This window comes from Hyla sarda, chromosome 2 (assembly GCF_029499605.1).
Source record: "Hyla sarda isolate aHylSar1 chromosome 2, aHylSar1.hap1, whole genome shotgun sequence".
NCBI classification, from domain to species: Eukaryota; Metazoa; Chordata; class Amphibia; order Anura; family Hylidae; genus Hyla; species Hyla sarda.
Window position 1 is genome coordinate 217,819,481 of NC_079190.1, and position 18,418 is coordinate 217,837,898.

Consider the following 18,418-nt stretch of genomic DNA (forward strand, 5'->3'; position numbering starts at 1 on the left):
CTATGTGAGGCACGTCTTTGGGGTGGAGCCCTTTTGTGATGTTTAGAAGGGTGTATGTTTGTGGTACTTAGGTTGCTGGGTTTGGGAGTAATAGGTACCTGATTATCAGAATTCTGTAATGTAGGGGATTTGAGCCAGTATTTAATGTTACCAGTATGATAATCTGATCGATCCCTGGAAAGTTTATGTATTTTCTTGGAGATTATATCTCTCTCTAACTTATGTACCTTGTTGGAAAGGGTAGATAGCCAATTATTATAATCTGGCATATGTCTGAACTCAGCTAGTGAGTTAATACACATGTCGATTCTATCAGAAATATAATACACTAAAGTGCTACGTTTTTTGGAAAGTAAATCCAGCAGAGTGTTAGAACATATTTTAAGGGCCTTCTCCCAATCATTATAAAAGTCAGTATCGTTAGTGAAACTGGCTAAAGGATGTAACCTTAAACCCCTAGGGATGATGTCTTCTGACTTTTATATGTCAATAAAGGCACCATCAAGTTGGTGTTGTGTCTCATCAAATAATAGTTTCTCCAGTTCAAAGAAAAGAGACTTCATTTTATCAAAGTCTAGAGCCGTGTTAGTACCTTCCACCATGGGGATAGTATTGTCCTTATTGCAGTCCAAAGTATCCATGGTAACCAAAGTCTTAAACAGGTGGGCTCTTTTGTGTAATCTTGAGGTCTTGAAATCCATGGTTGTAATGAAGATGTCAAAGATGGTATTAAGAAAATCTGAAGGGTATCACCGTCGCCTGTGGTCTACAATGGCACACCACTGCGGGTGGCCAGAGAGTGAGTAGCCTGTAAAAGAGAAAAAAGGGAGACCAGAGGGGGGCACCTCGTGTGATACCGTATGGGTGAGCGACTCAAATATAGGGGGTCAGATAAGACACACCCCTAGGTAGTGGCTGCTCACCTGAGAGCAAGGAAAACTTGCGTATCAACCCACAATGGGTTTACCAGAGATTGCAGAAGTTGCAGAGGTGGTAGGACTGCTGCCAAGCCAGAGGTCACAGGGGAGGAAGAACAACCAATCCTGATGAAGCTTAGACGTATAGAACAAAAGGACTTCAATAGGCGCTGCAGATTCCCACAAAGTAAATCAGACCAGAGATGTAGTAATAGTAAATAATAAATAAAACAATAAAATACAGTGTTACGCCGAGCGCTCCGGGTCCCCGCTCCTCCCCGGAGCGCTCGCTTCACTCCCTCCGCTGCAGCGCTCCGGTCACGTCCTCTGACCCGGGGCGCTGCGATCCTGCTGCCAGCCGGGATGCGATTCGCGATGCGGGTAGCGCCCGCTCGCGATGCGCACCCCGGCTCCCCTACCTGACTCGCTCCCCGTCTGTTCTGTCCCGGCGCGCGCGGCCCCGCTCCCTAGGGCGCGCGCGCGCCGGGTCTCTGCGATTTAAAGGGCCACTGCGCCGCTGATTGGCGCAGTGGTTCCAATTAGGGTTTTCACCTGTGCACTTCCCTATATTACCTCACTTCCCTTGCACTCCCTTGCCGGATCTTGTTGCCTTAGTGCCAGTGAAAGCGTTCCTTGTGTGTTCCTTGCCTGTGTTTCCAGACCTTCTGCCGTTGCCCCTGACTACGATCCTTGCTGCCTGCCCCGACCTTCTGCTACGTCCGACCTTGCTTCTGCCTACTCCCTTGTACCGCGCCTATCTTCAGCAGCCAGAGAGGTGAGCCGTTGCTAGTGGATACGACCTGGTCACTACCGCCGCAGCAAGACCATCCCGCTTTGCGGCGGGCTCTGGTGAAAACCAGTAGTGGCTTAGAACCGGTCCACTAGCACGGTCCACGCCAATCCCTCTCTGGCACAGAGGGTCCACTACCTGCCAGCCGGCATCGTGACAGTAGATCCGGCCATGGATCCCGCTGAAGTTCCTCTGCCAGTTGTCGCCGACCTCACCACGGTGGTCGCCCAGCAGTCACAACAGATAGCGCAACAAGGCCAACAGCTGTCTCAACTGACCGTTATGCTACAACAGTTGCTACCACAGCTTCAGCAGTCATCTCCTCCGCCAGCTCCTGCACCTCCTCCGCAGCGAGTGGCCGCTCCTGGGATACGCTTATCCTTGCCGGATAAATTTGATGGGGACTCTAAGTTTTGCCGTGGCTTTCTTTCCCAATGTTCCCTGCATCTGGAGATGATGTCGGACCTGTTTCCCACTGAAAGGTCTAAGGTGGCTTTCGTAGTCAGTCTTCTGTCCGGAAAAGCCCTGTCATGGGCCACACCGCTCTGGGACCGCAATGACCCCGTCACTGCCTCTGTACACTCCTTCTTCTCGGAAATCCGAAGTGTCTTTGAGGAACCTGCCCGAGCCTCTTCTGCTGAGACTGCCCTGTTGAACCTGGTCCAGGGTAATTCTTCCGTTGGCGAGTATGCCGTACAATTCCGTACACTTGCTTCAGAATTGTCCTGGAATAATGAGGCCCTCTGCGCGACCTTCAAAAAAGGCCTATCCAGCAACATTAAAGATGTTCTGGCCGCACGAGAAACTCCTGCTAATCTACATGAACTTATTCACCTAGCCACTCGCATTGACATGCGTTTTTCTGAAAGGCGTCAGGAACTCCGCCAAGATATGGACTCTGTTCGCACGAGGCGTTTCGTCTCCTCGGCTCCTCTCTCCTCTGGTCCCCTGCAATCTGTTCCTGTGCCTCCCGCCGTGGAGGCTATGCAGGTCGACCGGTCTCGCCTGACACCTCAAGAGAGGACACGACGCCGTATGGAGAACCTCTGCCTGTACTGTGCTAGTACCGAACACTTCCTGAGGGATTGTCCTATCCGTCCTCCCCGCCTGGAAAGACGTACGCTGACTCCGCACAAAGGTGAGACAGTCCTTGATGTCTACTCTGCTTCTCCACGTCTTACTGTGCCTGTGCGGATGTCTGCCTCTGCCTTCTCCTTCTCTACAGTGGCCTTCTTGGACTCTGGATCTGCAGGAAATTTTATTTTGGCCTCTCTCGTCAACAGGTTCAACATCCCAGTGACCAGTCTCGCCAGACCCCTCTACATCAATTGTGTAAATAATGAAAGATTGGACTGTACCATACGTTTCCGCACGGAGCCCCTTCTTATGAGCATCGGATCTCATCATGAGAGGATTGAACTTTTGGTCCTCCCCAATTGCACCTCGGAGATTCTCCTTGGACTTCCCTGGCTTCAACTTCATTCCCCAACCCTGGATTGGTCCACTGGGGAGATCAAGAGTTGGGGGTCCTCTTGTTCCAAGAACTGTCTAAAACCGGTTCCCAGTAACCCTTGCCGTAACTCTGTGGTTCCTCCAGTAACCGGTCTCCCTAAGGCCTATATGGACTTCGCGGATGTTTTCTGCAAAAAACAAGCTGAGACTCTACCTCCTCACAGGCCTTATGATTGCCCTATCGACCTCCTCCCGGGTACTACTCCACCCCGGGGCAGAATTTATCCTCTCTCTGCCCCAGAGACTCTTGCCATGTCCGAATACGTCCAGGAGAATCTAAAAAAGGGCTTTATCCGTAAATCCTCCTCTCCTGCCGGAGCCGGATTTTTCTTTGTGTCCAAAAAAGATGGCTCCCTACGTCCTTGCATTGACTACCGCGGTCTTAATAAAATCACGGTTAAGAACCGCTACCCCTTACCCCTCATCTCTGAACTCTTTGATCGCCTCCAAGGTGCCCACATCTTCACTAAATTGGACTTAAGAGGCGCCTATAACCTCATCCGCATCAGAGAGGGGGACGAGTGGAAAACGGCATTTAACACCAGAGATGGACACTTTGAGTATCTGGTCATGCCCTTTGGACTGTGCAATGCCCCTGCCGTCTTCCAAGACTTTGTCAATGAAATTTTTCGTGATCTGTTATACTCCTGTGTTGTGGTATATCTGGACGATATCCTAATTTTTTCTGCCAATCTAGAAGAACACCGCCAGCATGTCCGTATGGTTCTTCAGAGACTTCGTGACAACCAACTCTATGCCAAAATTGAGAAATGTCTGTTTGAATGCCAATCTCTTCCTTTTCTAGGATATTTGGTCTCTGGCCAGGGACTACAGATGGATCCAGACAAACTCTCTGCCGTCTTAAATTGGCCACGCCCCTCCGGACTCCGTGCTATTCAACGCTTTTTGGGGTTCGCCAATTATTACAGGCAATTTATTCCACATTTTTCTACCATTGTGGCTCCTATCGTGGCTTTAACCAAGAAAAATGCTGATCCCAAGTCCTGGCCTCCTCAAGCAGAAGACTCCTTTAAACGACTCAAGTCTGCCTTTTCTTCGGCTCCCGTGCTCTCCAGACCTGACCCTTCCAAACCCTTCCTATTGGAGGTTGATGCCTCCTCAGTAGGAGCTGGAGCTGTTCTTCTACAAAAAAATCCTTCCGGGCATGCTGTCACTTGTGGTTTTTTCTCTAGGACCTTCTCTCCAGCGGAGAGGAACTACTCCATCGGGGATCGAGAGCTTCTAGCCATTAAATTAGCACTTGAGGAATGGAGGCATCTGCTGGAGGGATCAAGATTTCCTGTTATTATCTACACCGACCACAAGAACCTCTCCTACCTCCAGTCGGCCCAACGGCTGAATCCTCGCCAGGCCCGGTGGTCTCTGTTCTTTGCCCGATTTAATTTTGAGATTCACTTTCGTCCTGCCGATAAGAACATTAGGGCCGATGCTCTCTCTCGTTCCTCGGATGCCTCAGAAGTTGATCTCCCTCCGCAACACATCATTCCACCTGACTGCCTGATCTCCACTTCTCCTGCCTCCATCAGGCAGACTCCTCCAGGAAAGACCTTTGTTTCTCCACGCCAACGCCTCGGAATCCTCAAATGGGGTCACTCCTCCCATCTCGCAGGTCATGCGGGCATCAAGAAATCTGTGCAACTCATCTCCCGCTTCTATTGGTGGCCGACTCTGGAGACGGATGTTGGGGACTTTGTGCGAGCCTGCACTATCTGTGCCCGGGATAAGACTCCTCGCCAGAAGCCCGCTGGTTTTCTTCATCCTCTGCCTGTCCCCGAACAGCCTTGGTCTCTGATTGGTATGGATTTTATTACTGATTTACCCCCTTCCCGTGGCAACACCGTTATTTGGGTGGTCGTTGATCGATTCTCCAAAATGGCACATTTCATCCCTCTTCCTGGTCTTCCTTCTGCGCCTCAGTTGGCTAAACAATTTTTTGTACACATTTTTCGTCTTCACGGGTTGCCTACGCAGATTGTCTCGGATAGAGGGGTCCAATTCGTGTCTAAATTCTGGAGGGCTCTCTGTAAACAACTCAAGATTAAATTAAATTTTTCCTCTGCATATCATCCCCAGTCCAATGGACAAGTAGAAAGAATTAACCAGATCCTGGGTGATTATTTGCGACATTTTGTTTCCTCCCGCCAGGATGACTGGGCAGATCTCCTTCCATGGGCCGAATTTTCGTATAACTTCAGGGTCTCTGAATCTTCCTCCAAATCCCCATTTTTCGTGGTGTACGGCCGTCACCCTCTTCCCCCCCTCCCTACCCCCTTGCCCTCTGGTCTGCCCGCTGTGGATGAAATTTCTCGTGACCTTTCCATTATATGGAGAGAGACCCAAAATTCTCTCTTACAGGCTTCTTCACGCATGAAGAGGTTCGCGGATAAGAAAAGAAGAGCTCCCCCCGTTTTTTCCCCTGGAGACAAGGTATGGCTCTCCGCTAAATATGTCCGCTTCCGTGTCCCTAGCTACAAGTTGGGACCACGCTATCTTGGTCCTTTCAAAATTTTGTGTCAAATTAATCCTGTCTCTTATAAACTTCTTCTTCCTCCTTCTCTTCGTATCCCTAATGCCTTTCACGTCTCTCTTCTCAAACCACTCATCCTCAACCGTTTTTCTCCCAAATCTGTTCCTCCCACTCCTGTTTCCGGCTCCTCGGACGTCTTCTCGGTCAAGGAAATTTTGGCTGCCAAAAAGGTCAGAGGGAAAATTTTTTTTTTAGTAGACTGGGAGGGTTGTGGTCCTGAAGAGAGATCCTGGGAACCTGAGGACAACATCCTTGACAAAAGTCTGCTCCTCAGGTTCTCAGGCTCCAAGAAGAGGGGGAGACCCAAGGGGGGGGGTACTGTTACGCCGAGCGCTCCGGGTCCCCGCTCCTCCCCGGAGCGCTCGCTTCACTCCCTCCGCTGCAGCGCTCCGGTCACGTCCTCTGACCCGGGGCGCTGCGATCCTGCTGCCAGCCGGGATGCGATTCGCGATGCGGGTAGCGCCCGCTCGCGATGCGCACCCCGGCTCCCCTACCTGACTCGCTCCCCGTCTGTTCTGTCCCGGCGCGCGCGGCCCCGCTCCCTAGGGCGCGCGCGCGCCGGGTCTCTGCGATTTAAAGGGCCACTGCGCCGCTGATTGGCGCAGTGGTTCCAATTAGGGTTTTCACCTGTGCACTTCCCTATATTACCTCACTTCCCTTGCACTCCCTTGCCGGATCTTGTTGCCTTAGTGCCAGTGAAAGCGTTCCTTGTGTGTTCCTTGCCTGTGTTTCCAGACCTTCTGCCGTTGCCCCTGACTACGATCCTTGCTGCCTGCCCCGACCTTCTGCTACGTCCGACCTTGCTTCTGCCTACTCCCTTGTACCGCGCCTATCTTCAGCAGCCAGAGAGGTGAGCCGTTGCTAGTGGATACGACCTGGTCACTACCGCCGCAGCAAGACCATCCCGCTTTGCGGCGGGCTCTGGTGAAAACCAGTAGTGGCTTAGAACCGGTCCACTAGCACGGTCCACGCCAATCCCTCTCTGGCACAGAGGGTCCACTACCTGCCAGCCGGCATCGTGACATACAGATTACGCGTTTCGGGGGAGCCACCCCCTTCTTCAGATCAGAGTATGTGCAGCAGGATGCAGACAGGGTTTAAATACATACAGAGTGGGCGCCAACCACTTAAGTGGGAGGAGCTAATCGAACATGCATCACATGGTACAATGTATAAAAGTATACAGATGAACACAAAAATCAAGAAAAAACAATTAATTACTTAATGCAGTGAAGGAAATGAAAATTCAGTGTTGTCCATCATATTACTGTCAAAAAAAAAAATCAGAAACAATAGATTTGCTCCTAGATAAGAAATAACAACATCCGGACTGTTGAATGTATACATCAGGGCTGAGCTACACACACCGCTCCCGACAGCATCCGGAGTAAGATGTAAACATCCGGACCGTGCAGGGAACGGACTGCTGTCAGGAGCGGTGTTTCGTTGAGCATCGGAGAGCTGGTGCAGTTGTCCGTGGGCATACAGCGCTGTCACGGACGCGTCGCTATGGAGCGGCCGTCACGTGACAAATATAGACCAATGAGCGTGTAGTCAAGGATGCGTCACTAGGAAGCGGCCGTCACATGACCACAGGGAGCCAGACAGTATACGGAGATATCGGCATAATGTTTATGTGCTGTCAGAGGATATTAGACGGTAATATGAGGCTCTGGTATATGTGTGCAGATCGGACTATAACATAAATCAATATGGTTAAAGGTAAGTATGCTAAAGGAGACCAGGAACACATGTAATGGGCAATACACGTGTTCAAGAGGAGTATAGAAAGTAAACAGTATACCTGTCATCCAGAAGAGATGGGACAGGGGGATATCTAGGTGCAGAAAATGAACGCTCATGTAAATAAGTGGATGATAGCATATATAAAGTATATAATAAAAATAAGTATAAATATAAATACTATATAATATGGAATACATTAAAACCAAGGCTGCACAATAAAAACCATGGCTTATATAAAAATAATGACAAAAAAATTACTATTTTAAAACCATGGAATACAATAAAAACCATGGCTGCACAATATAATACCATATCAGTAAGGTTAAAAGGTGTGTGTCGCTCAGCCCGGATGTTTACATTCAACAGTCCGGATGTTGTTATTTCTTATCTAGGAGCAAATCTATTGTTTCTGATATTTTTTTTTTTGACAGTAATATGATGGACCACACTGAATTTTCATTTCCTTCACTGCATTAAGTAATTAATTGTTTTTTCTTGATTTTTGTGTTCATCTGTATACTTTTATACATTGTACCATGTGATGCATGTTCGATTAGCTCCTCCTACTTAAGTGGTTGGCACCCACTCTGTATGTATTTAAACTCTGTCTGCATCCTGCTGCACATACTCTGATCTGAAGAAGGGGGTGGCTCCCCCGAAACGCGTAATCTGTATTTTATTGTTTTATTTATTACAATAAACCTCCCAGAGCCTTGTACTATTACTACATCTCTGGTCTACTTCGTGGGAATCTGCAGCGCCTATTGAGGTCCTTTTGTTCTATACGTCCAAAAATCCCGTGACAGCCACAGAGTACAGAGACCTTATCCTACAGATGGGCACTACCTTTTGTGCCAGACGCTTCCGTGCCAGCCCAATCTTCACACATCTCTACAACCTGTATGGTAGGTGAGTGGTGCCGGGCACCAACAATCCCGTGTCATATGTTTGCAACATCTGACTATACTATTATTACGGAACTATTCAATATAACATTGCATCTTTGAACTTCCACTGCGCTACCAATGTATCATTTCTATTAATGAACTTTACATTTCCATTATGCTGCCAACGCACTTTCTATATTAATGAACTCCAGCTGTTACCACAATATTTGTGAGTGATCTATATCATTGGACCAACACCATATACAGTTGGCACAAACATTTGTATGCTATATATATTTTATTGATAAGCTCCTTCGCCCGATGCATGGGCCCTGCTAGGACGTTATGAGACTTATATTAGTCCATGTTATTAAGTTCTTTTATATGAATAAATTGCTTATCTATTATTTAACAGGATCCATTCTATTTCTATCATATGTACACCTTTGAGGGCTGGTACTTAATTAATTTATAATTAATTATATCTCCATATTTAATATTTTGGTCTTTTTGGGTGAAGGCAACACCAGTAAACGGGTATATATATTCTTTTCCATCAATCCAAGTGAGCTGCATACCCATTCTATACAATAATTTACAAATCTGTTTAACTTTCTGGCACCAATTGATTAAAAAAAAAAAAAAAGTTTTCCACCGGAGTACCCCTTTAAACACATGTAATTCTTCTAATCTTTGCTTATAACTAAGATCTTCCATGCCCCTTTTTTATTTAGTTGTGCGTCTCTTTACCCTTTCCAGCCCCACAACGTCCCTTTTATGAACCAATGTGCAAAACTAAACAGCATATTCCAGGTGAGGCCGTACTAACGCTTTATAAAGGGGTAGTATTATGTCCCTGTCCCTTGAGTCTATGCCTCTTTTGTTACATGACTATATGCTGCAGGCCTTAGAAGCAGCTGCCTGACATTGCATGCTGTTCTTTAGTCTGTGATCTACAAGTACACCCAGATCCTTCTCTACCAGTGACTCTCCCAGTTTTACCTCCCCACCAGATATATGCTGCATGCAGGTCTTTTGGTACAAAGATGCATAACTTTACGTTTATCCACATTGAACCTCATTTGCCAAGTGGTTGACCAGACACTCAGTCTGTCTAAGTCAGCTTGTACTTATACATGTCTTCTATAGACTGTACCATGCTACAAAGCTTAGTGTCATCTGCAAAGACAGAAACAGCTGTTAATTCCATCCTCTAAAACATCTCTGGATTGACACTGGTCACGTGCACTCAACTTCTTTGATCCACCATGGTGAGGTCTGCTCTGAGTCAAAACCATCCTGTGAAACCACTGTATGGTCTTGTACACCATGCTTCAGTGCAGGTTCAGTGTCTTGGAAAACTTCATATTCAAGACACCTGCTCACAATTCACACCTAAGACCTTGTAAAACTAATGAGTCATATGACACCAAGGAAAAAAAATGGCTAATTGTGCCCAATTTAGACATTTCCAACAAAAGTAGCTAGTCACTTTTGTTGCCAAGGTTTAGACATTAATGACTGTGTGTTGAGTTAGAATGAGTGGACAACAACATTAAACACTGTTATACAGGCTGTACACTCACTACTTTACATTGTAGCAGAGTGTAATTTCTGGCACCCGGGGGCCAACAGCCTAACAGGCAGGAGGCGTACTGTGCTCTAAAACGCCCAAAGTCTAACAAAGAGCAGCAGAAGCATTGTGGTCCTGAGGTCCCACAGCCTAATGAGTAGCAGACGCCTCACAGCCCCCGAGGGCCCAAAGCCTAACTGGCAGCAGAAGCATGGTGCCCCTGAGTGTCCACATTCTTACCAAAAGCAAATACACTGTGTCTCTGTGGGCCAACAGCCTATTTTCAACAGAAGAACCACTTTCCTGAAGGCCCACAGCCATCATAAGAAACACGCCTCCTGAGGGCCCTTAGCCTAAAACATCAGCAGAAGCACTATGCCTCTAATGGGCTGCTGACACATTGTTTCCCTGAGCCTATAGCCTATCAACAGATGAACCACATCTCCGAGGGTTTACAGCCTATCCAGCAGTAAAAACATTGTGTCCCTTAGGGTCTGCAGCCTAATTGGCAGAAGACTCACTGGGCTTCTTAGAGACCACAGCTTACCAAGCAGCAAATGTACCGCACCCATGAAGTCGCGCAGGCTAACAAGCAGCAGAAGCACTGCAGCCTTAAATGCTCTTTGTCTAACCAGCAGCAGATGCACCACAACCCTGAGAGCCCACAGGAAGGCTCACAACCTAACTGGCAGCAGAAGCCCTGCACCATGGAGGGTTCACAACCAAGGAAATAAGCCTCTGAGAGTCCACAGCCTAACAATCAGCAAATGAACCACATCCTTGAGGGCCCACAGACTAACAAGCAGGATACACACCATGCCACCGAGGGCCTACAGCGTAGCCAGCAGCAGATGTACTGCATCCCTAAGGGCCCAGTGTGTAACCAGACGTAGACACACAATGCCCACACCCCAGGAGCCCACACCACAGGCCTAACTTACAGCAGAAATACTTAGCCCTTTAAGCCCCAAAAAATTATCAGCATATGCATTGCACCCTTAATGGTCTACTGAATCACACCCCTGAGAACCCAGACCCTAATCAGCTAACCCTGCAGATGCACTGAACTCTTTGGAACTCACACCATAAAGGGGTACTCCACTGGAAAACTTAATTTTTTTTTATCAACTGGTGCCAGAAAGTTAAACAGATTTGTTAATTACTTCTATAAAAAAAAATCTTAATCCTTCTAGAATTTATAAGCTGCTATATGATCCACAGGAAGTTCTTTTCTTTTTTAATTTCCTTTCTGTCTGACCACAGTGCTCTCTGCTGACACCTCTGTCCATTTTAGGAACTGTCCAGAGTAGGAACAAATCCCCATAGAAAACCTATCCTGCTCTGGACAGTACCTGACATGGACAGAGGTGTCAGTAGAGAGCACTGTGGTCAGACAGAAAGGAAATTCAAAAAATAAGAACTTCCTGTGGATCATATAGTAGCTGATAAGTACTGAAAGGATTCCGTTTTTTCAATTGAAGTAATTTACAGATCTGTTTAACTTTTTTGGTACCAGTTGATTAAAACATTTTTTTCCCAGTGGAGTACCCCTTTAAGCAACTGCAGACACACTGCACATTTTAGGAGCTGCAGCCAAGCTATCAGACACTTCCTCTTCAGCGGTCATGCTATCAGATGTTGTTTTGAGCTATCAAACTGTTTGTTTCTCTGGCTGAGGTTTCTCCACGACTATATAGCGGCAAACATGGAGAAAAAAATTTAATCAGCAAAACTAAGGATTTACAGTGGGGCAAAAAAGTATTTAGTCAGCCACCAATTGTGCAAGTTCTCCCACTTAAAAAGATGAGAGGCCTGTAATTTGGAACTCACACCTTAAAGGGGTACTCCACTGGAAAACATTATTTATTTATTTTGTAATCAACTGGTGCCAGAAAGTTAAACAGATTTGTAAATTAGATTTGTAATTAGATTGTATTACTTCCAGTATATATGATCCACAGGAAGTTCTTTTCTTTTAGAATTTCCTTTCTGTCTGATCACAGTGCTCTCTGCTGACACCTCTGTCCATTTAGGAACTTTCCAGAGTAGGAGCAAATCCCCATAGAAAACCTATTTAGTCATCCACCAATTGTGCAAGTTCTCCCACTTAAAAAGATGAGAGGCCTGTAATTTTATCATAGGTATATCTCAACTATGAGAGACATAATGAGAGAGAAAAAAATCCATAAAATCACATTGTCACATTAAAGAATTAATTTTCAAATTATGGTGGAAAATTAGTATTTGGTAAATAACAAAAGTTCATCTCAATACTTTTTTATATACCCTTTTGTTGGCAATGACAGAGGTTAAACAGTTTCTGTAAGTCTTCACAAGGTTTTCACACACTGTTGCTGGTATTTTTGGCCCATTCCTCCATGCAGATCTCCTCTAGAGCAGTGATGTTTTGGGGCTGGGACTTTCAACTCCCTTCAAAGGTTTTCTATGGGGTGGAGATCTGGAGACTGGCTAGGCCACTCCACGACCTTGAAATGCTTCCCACAAAGCCACTCCTTTGTTGCCCGGGCGGTGTGTTTGGGATCATTGTCATGCTGAAAGATCCAGCCACATTTTATCTGCAATGCCCTTGCTGATGAATGGTATTTTACTCAAAATCTCAAGATACATGGCCCCATTCATTCTTTCCTTTACATGGATCAGTCGTCCTGGTCCCTTAGCAGAAAAACAGCCCCAAAGCATAATGTTTCCATTATGGTGTTCATTGGATGCAACTCAGCATTCTTTCTCCTCCAAACACAAAAATTTTTACTAAAAAATTCTACTTTGCTTTTATCTGACCATATGATATTCTCCCAATACTCTTCTGGATGACCCAAATGCTCTATAGCAAACTTCAGATGGGCCCGGACATCTACTGGCTTAAGCAGGGGGACATGTCTGGCACTGCATGATTTGAATTCCTGGCGGCGTAGTGTGTTACTGATGGTAGCCTTGGTTACTTTGGTCCCAGCTCTCTGCAGGTCATTCACTAGGTCCCCCCATGTGCATCTGGGATCTTTTTGCTCATTGTTCTTGTAATCATTTTTACACCTAGGGGTGGAGCCCCAGATCGAGGGAGATTATCAGTGGTCTTGTATGTCTTCCATTTTCTAATAATTGCTCCCACAGTTGATTTCTTCACACCAAGCTGCTTGCCTATTGCAGATTCAGTCTTCCAAGCCTGGTGCAGGTCTACAATTTTGTTTCTGGTGTCGTTTGACAGCTCTTTTGTCTTGGACATAGTGGAGTTTGGAGTGTGACTGTTTGAACTTGTTATCAGCATAAAAGACACCTGTCCACAACCTCAAACAGGTGCCATTAATACAGGCAACGAGTGGAGGACAGAGGAGACTCTTAAAGAAGAAGTTACAGGTCTGTGAGAGACAGAAATCTTGCTTGTTGGTAGGTGACCAAATACTTATTTCCCACCATAATTTGCTAATACATTCTTTAAAAAATAAGACAATGTGATTTTATGGATTTTTTTTCTTATTATGTCTCTCATAGTTGAGGTATACCTATGATGAAAATTACAGGCCTCGCTCATATTTTTAAGTGGGAGAGGCCTGTAATTTTCAGTGGATAACATATGTACCCTGAACTGTTCAGTTATGTAACATATAATTGACATGATGATTAAAATGTATTGATATGAAACCAGAAAACTCTTTAAAGGGTTCCGGAGCCCTGCTCGCAACGTCCGGAAGTTTATTACTCCGAACACTGTGTGCGGGCTTCCGTGTTCGAGGCCGCCCCCTCGTGACGTCACGCCCGCCCCCTCGTGACATCACGCCCAAACCCTTGTGATGCCACGCCCACCCCCTCAACGAAAGTCTATGGGAAGTTTACCCTTTCCATATTCGTTTTCAGGCAGCACAGAAGGGAGCTAAATAGCAACATAAAGGGGGGGATACTTAATTGAATACAGCATTAAGCACTGCTGTGCCAGAGGCTGGACCCCAGTTTTAGTTGTCTAGAGTGAGCTCTGATGGAATTCGGTGGCTCAACTCTTGCGATCTTACAGGCGTCCAGAATCGTAGACTTAAGCCATTTCACCAAGGTAGCTTTAGACACCTTTCTTCCCTTTATCACACCGGCAACTGTACGAACAGATTCTCTTCCACCCGGAACATCTTGGTTCTATTGCGGTAGCATGTCAGTGCTGTATACCCATCCAGAGGGTGAAGAACTCATCCTCCTCATTAGTGGATCCAGCAAGAACTTCAGCAAGAGAATTCCCTGATGATGTCGCCTCAGATGACACCTTCAGCAGGACTCCCTCTGGTACAAATCTTATAAAGGGATCTCTTGAGGAGAGAGCTTATATTTTAGCCCAACCTGTTTGCTAATGTTATCCCAATCAGGAAAGAGACCTTGTAGGACAATCACTTAAGGTCGACCTACTGCAGAGGCTTACCCACTACCACCAAGGAAGACATATGACTGGTCTGAGTTGCCTTAGTGCTATTAAGAATCGAGTGATGACTGGATGACCGCTAATCTGCGATTCGTGAATTTATTGAGACATGGACCCTCAATGTATTTGCTCACAGGCTTTTCTTAAATCCATCTTGGATTAAATGCAATATGCCTGCAAATGAAACCTCTTCTAGACCCTCCTCCAGAACGTGAACTTTCTCTACAGTATCGAGTAGAGCACATTTAAAGGGGTACTCCGGCGCTAAGACATTTTATCCCATATCCACGCCACACCCCGATAGAATCAGTCCAGATGTCACGCCCCCTCCATAGGCTTGCATTGAGGGGGCGGAGCGTAACGTCACACAGGGGCGGAGCCGTGACATCACTTTGCTCCGTCCCTGTGATCGCTAGGAATCAGACCCGGAGCGAGCACGCTCCGGGGACTGATTCTAACGGGGCGCGGCGTGGAAGATCACGGGGGTCCCCAGCGGCGGGACCCCCGCGATCAGGCATCTTAACCCCTATCCTTTTGATAGGGGATAAGATGTCTTAGCACCGGAGTACCCCTTTAAGGATTCTCTTTCGGCTGAAAGACGAGTAGACATCACCTCTTCCGATAAACCCATCATATGGAATCTATCCTTCTCAAACTCCACACAGTCAAAGGCAACCGCTCCGGCTGTGGATGAAGGACCTGTTCTGAGTCAGCTGGGGAGGAAGTTTCCTTTAATTGTAACAGGACGGAAAACAAAACCCGTCTTGGCGGGTAGAGAATATATATCACGTCTGGCTTGTCCAGGATCTTTCCTGTGACTGGAGGCTGGAAAATAGATAGATGTAGAGGCCTCTCTACGTTATTGTCAGTGCATCCAAGATGTCTGGTTGGTCTCTGCAATTCAGAGAAGCACATTTTGCAACTTTTCTGTTTTTTATGGTAGCCATCACGTCGCCCTCACTTGCTGACTACTTGGCAGAAGTATACTTCAGTGAGGGCCCTTTTGCTTGAGCATAGAATAGTTCTGCTTGGCTGATCCACCTGGACATTCAGAGTTCCCTTTATGTGACCGCTGGGATACTGGTCACCAGGCTAAAAAGTAGCAAAAATAGCCAAGTTCACTGGTTTTATTTCCCTCAGGTTAGCTGACATCTGAGATTCTTCCCATGTCCAGCTCCTCTGGACTCAAAGATCCAACATGTAAGCTCCTTAATCTGATTTAGAGGCAGCTGTTGTGAGCAGGACCGCATCCATAGGTCAAAAGCTGCAACCTATTGGGAGATTTTCTTTTGGACAGCCACGATCTGGGAGTGCGCACTGCGTGTGCGCATTGACAGCCTGAGAGGGTGGGAAAAAGAATGGAGATTCCTGTCCAGGCAGACAGAACTTCCTCCTGAAAATCCCTAAGGCTGTTTGTAAAATGTGACTTAGCTTCTTCAGTGAGAAAAACCAGCAGGAGTCAGATGCCCGGGTACAGTACCACATGGATCCCCTGAGGATGAAAAGCAGCCGTTACCACAAAGGCTCTACCACCCTGGGAGTATATACTAATGGCAGGGTTCAGATAGTAAAGCACTCCTTTTTCAAAACCGGATAGCCACTCTGATATTCTGCGGATGTATAGTCACATGTAGTTAGGTTCCACAAAACCTACTTGGGGAATGAATCCCCTCAGGATAAACCCTGACTAGAAATCCCCCATAAAAAATAACTTTTAATTACGCTCATTAAAATAGTGTCCAAACTAATATGTTGCACATCTATTGCTTCTAATTAGCAGTGGTGTTTAAAATTATCAGTGCTGTATCCAGTGAAATCCTATAATATCATGAAAATGTCTGCCATGCAGACTAGTAGTTTATCGTTACTATCTAGTGTACCACGGTGCCGTGCTGCAGCTTGGGCACTCGGTGTACTAACTAGAAAAGGTCTCTGGTACAGTCTGTGATTAAAACATTAATCCTCTCTTCTAAACGTTTTCGCCATTCTGAATGGCTTTCTCAAAGAAATGAGGCATGTCAGACTCACGAGTTTAGCAGGTATTTATAGACTTACCAATTATCATAGCTGATTGTTCGGCGTTCTTCTCAGCCAATCACGCATCGTAGTATCTCTGATGTCACTCCCTTTCATGATGCCTCCTTAACCAATCAAATTGCGTCCTCAGCGCATGCCGTTAATCTTTTTATTTTCGGGCTGAAAATAAACTCTCTGCGCAAACTCAAGTTTCCGCGCAGGTCCGCAAACTTAGAGAAAAAGATGTGGATCTTTATGTTGTGCTTTGCGCATGACCGAGTAACTGCCATTATATTCGGACTTAGTTTATATTTCAGTCCTTCAACTGCGCATGTTTTTGAACTTAGATTAATTCCTAAGCTTTTCCATTTACTGCGCATGATTTTAGACTTTGTCTCATTCCAGACTAATTCATGGCATTGCGCATGTTTTAAGTCTTAGATTATTTTACAAGTCAGGATCTTTTTGCGCATGTTTTTCAACTTAGATTCATTCCGGTCCTGTTCTTTTCCTTGCACATATTTCTATATATATTTTATCTTGGGCTAGTTCCAAATCACTTCTTTTTTGTATTTTGTATATAAAGTTGAATTTACTACTTGTCTCATTATATAGTAGGGCTATTAATTTCTTATTTACAATTATGTTCTTACTCCACACTGCCAGTAATAATTAATGACCTTCCTACTTCTTAGATAAATTTTATACAATCATTTTTTATATATGAATTAGTTTATTTATTTTTTAATTATTATTATTTATTATTCCATGATTATATCATACATTGTAATTTTATTATCAATAACCTCATTTTTCCGAGTTATGACCACTTAGCCCCTTGCTCAATACTATTAACAATACTTAATGACCTTCTTTCTTTTTAGATGGATTTTTATACGGTCATTTTTTACATATATATGAATTAGTTTATTTATTTTTATTTATTGTGCCACAGTTATATTATACCTTGTGATTTTATTGTCAATAATCTCATATTTACAGATTTATGATCACTTAGCCCACAGTAGAAGAGCCCTTATCACCATACTTACAAGGTAAAGAACTCCATCTACTGAATGTGTATTCATTGATTAAACAAGCATTTTTTATTTTATGGATAATCTTGAACCATAAATTGATTGGTATGTTATTACTATTTTTTATTTTTTATAGGGAGTATTTATAGATATTACGATTACCATTATAATATTCATTTTGTTATATTTTCTTTAATATATAATAGTTAATAGATGCCTCGCTGCTGACTTTTTATATGTGTCCACTGCTCTTAGTACATTGATTATACATATATTAAATCATAAATCTCTATAATCAATCTAGGAATGCTGAAAAGGAAAAGTCTTCATTAAGTCCTCTAGGACTACGACTTTTTAATTTGTATATCCACCGTGTTTCTTCTCTGATCAGAATTTTGTCCACATCTCCTTTCCTTTCATTAAGTTTTATCTTCCTTAATCCCCAGAATTTTATTGCAAGGGGATCTTCTGAATGTATTCGACGCATGTGGTTTGTCACTGGCGTATTCGCTCCTGTACGGATCGTACTGATATGTTTCCCCACTCTCTTTCTGAACTCCTGAATCGTTTTCCCCACATATAGCTTTAAACAGGGGCATTGTGCTATATATATAACATTTTTTGTGCTACAGTTTACAAAATCCCAGATTTCATATTTTCTATTATCAATGGGATTAACAAAATCTTTTATTTTCGGTATGTATTTACAATTGCTGCAATGTCCACAGGGATATGATCCCTGTGGTTGTGAGGGAAGCCATGATATAGGTCTCTGTAGATCATTTTTTTGGTGACTGTGCACAAGTAGATCCCGTAGATTTTTCCCTCTACGATAAGTGAGGCTAGGGCTTGGGCCAACTTTGTCCTTTATCTCAGGGTCCATTGTTAAAACGTGCCAATGTTTCTTAAAGGCTTCATAAACTTTTTCTGAATATCCATCATACGTCCCTATGCATCTGATCTTATCATCAGTTT

At 45.0% G+C, this 18,418-nt stretch overlaps 1 protein-coding gene across 4 annotated transcripts in view; it reads right to left on the bottom strand.

The window, feature by feature from the left end:
* The window catches only part of LOC130355757 (uncharacterized), a 146,650-nt gene that overhangs the window by 69,843 nt on the left and 58,389 nt on the right, over nucleotides 1-18,418 (bottom strand). Inside the window, exon 3 of one of the 4 annotated variants that reach the window (XM_056556369.1) lies at nucleotides 7,572-7,604. The exons of 2 other annotated variants lie outside the window; for them this stretch is intronic. The gene's annotated coding sequence lies outside the window, so the exon portion shown is untranslated. Of the gene's footprint in view, nucleotides 1-592; nucleotides 756-7,571; nucleotides 7,605-18,418 lie in introns of those variants that run through there. One more of the 4 variants, XM_056556373.1, reaches the window with a different exon arrangement.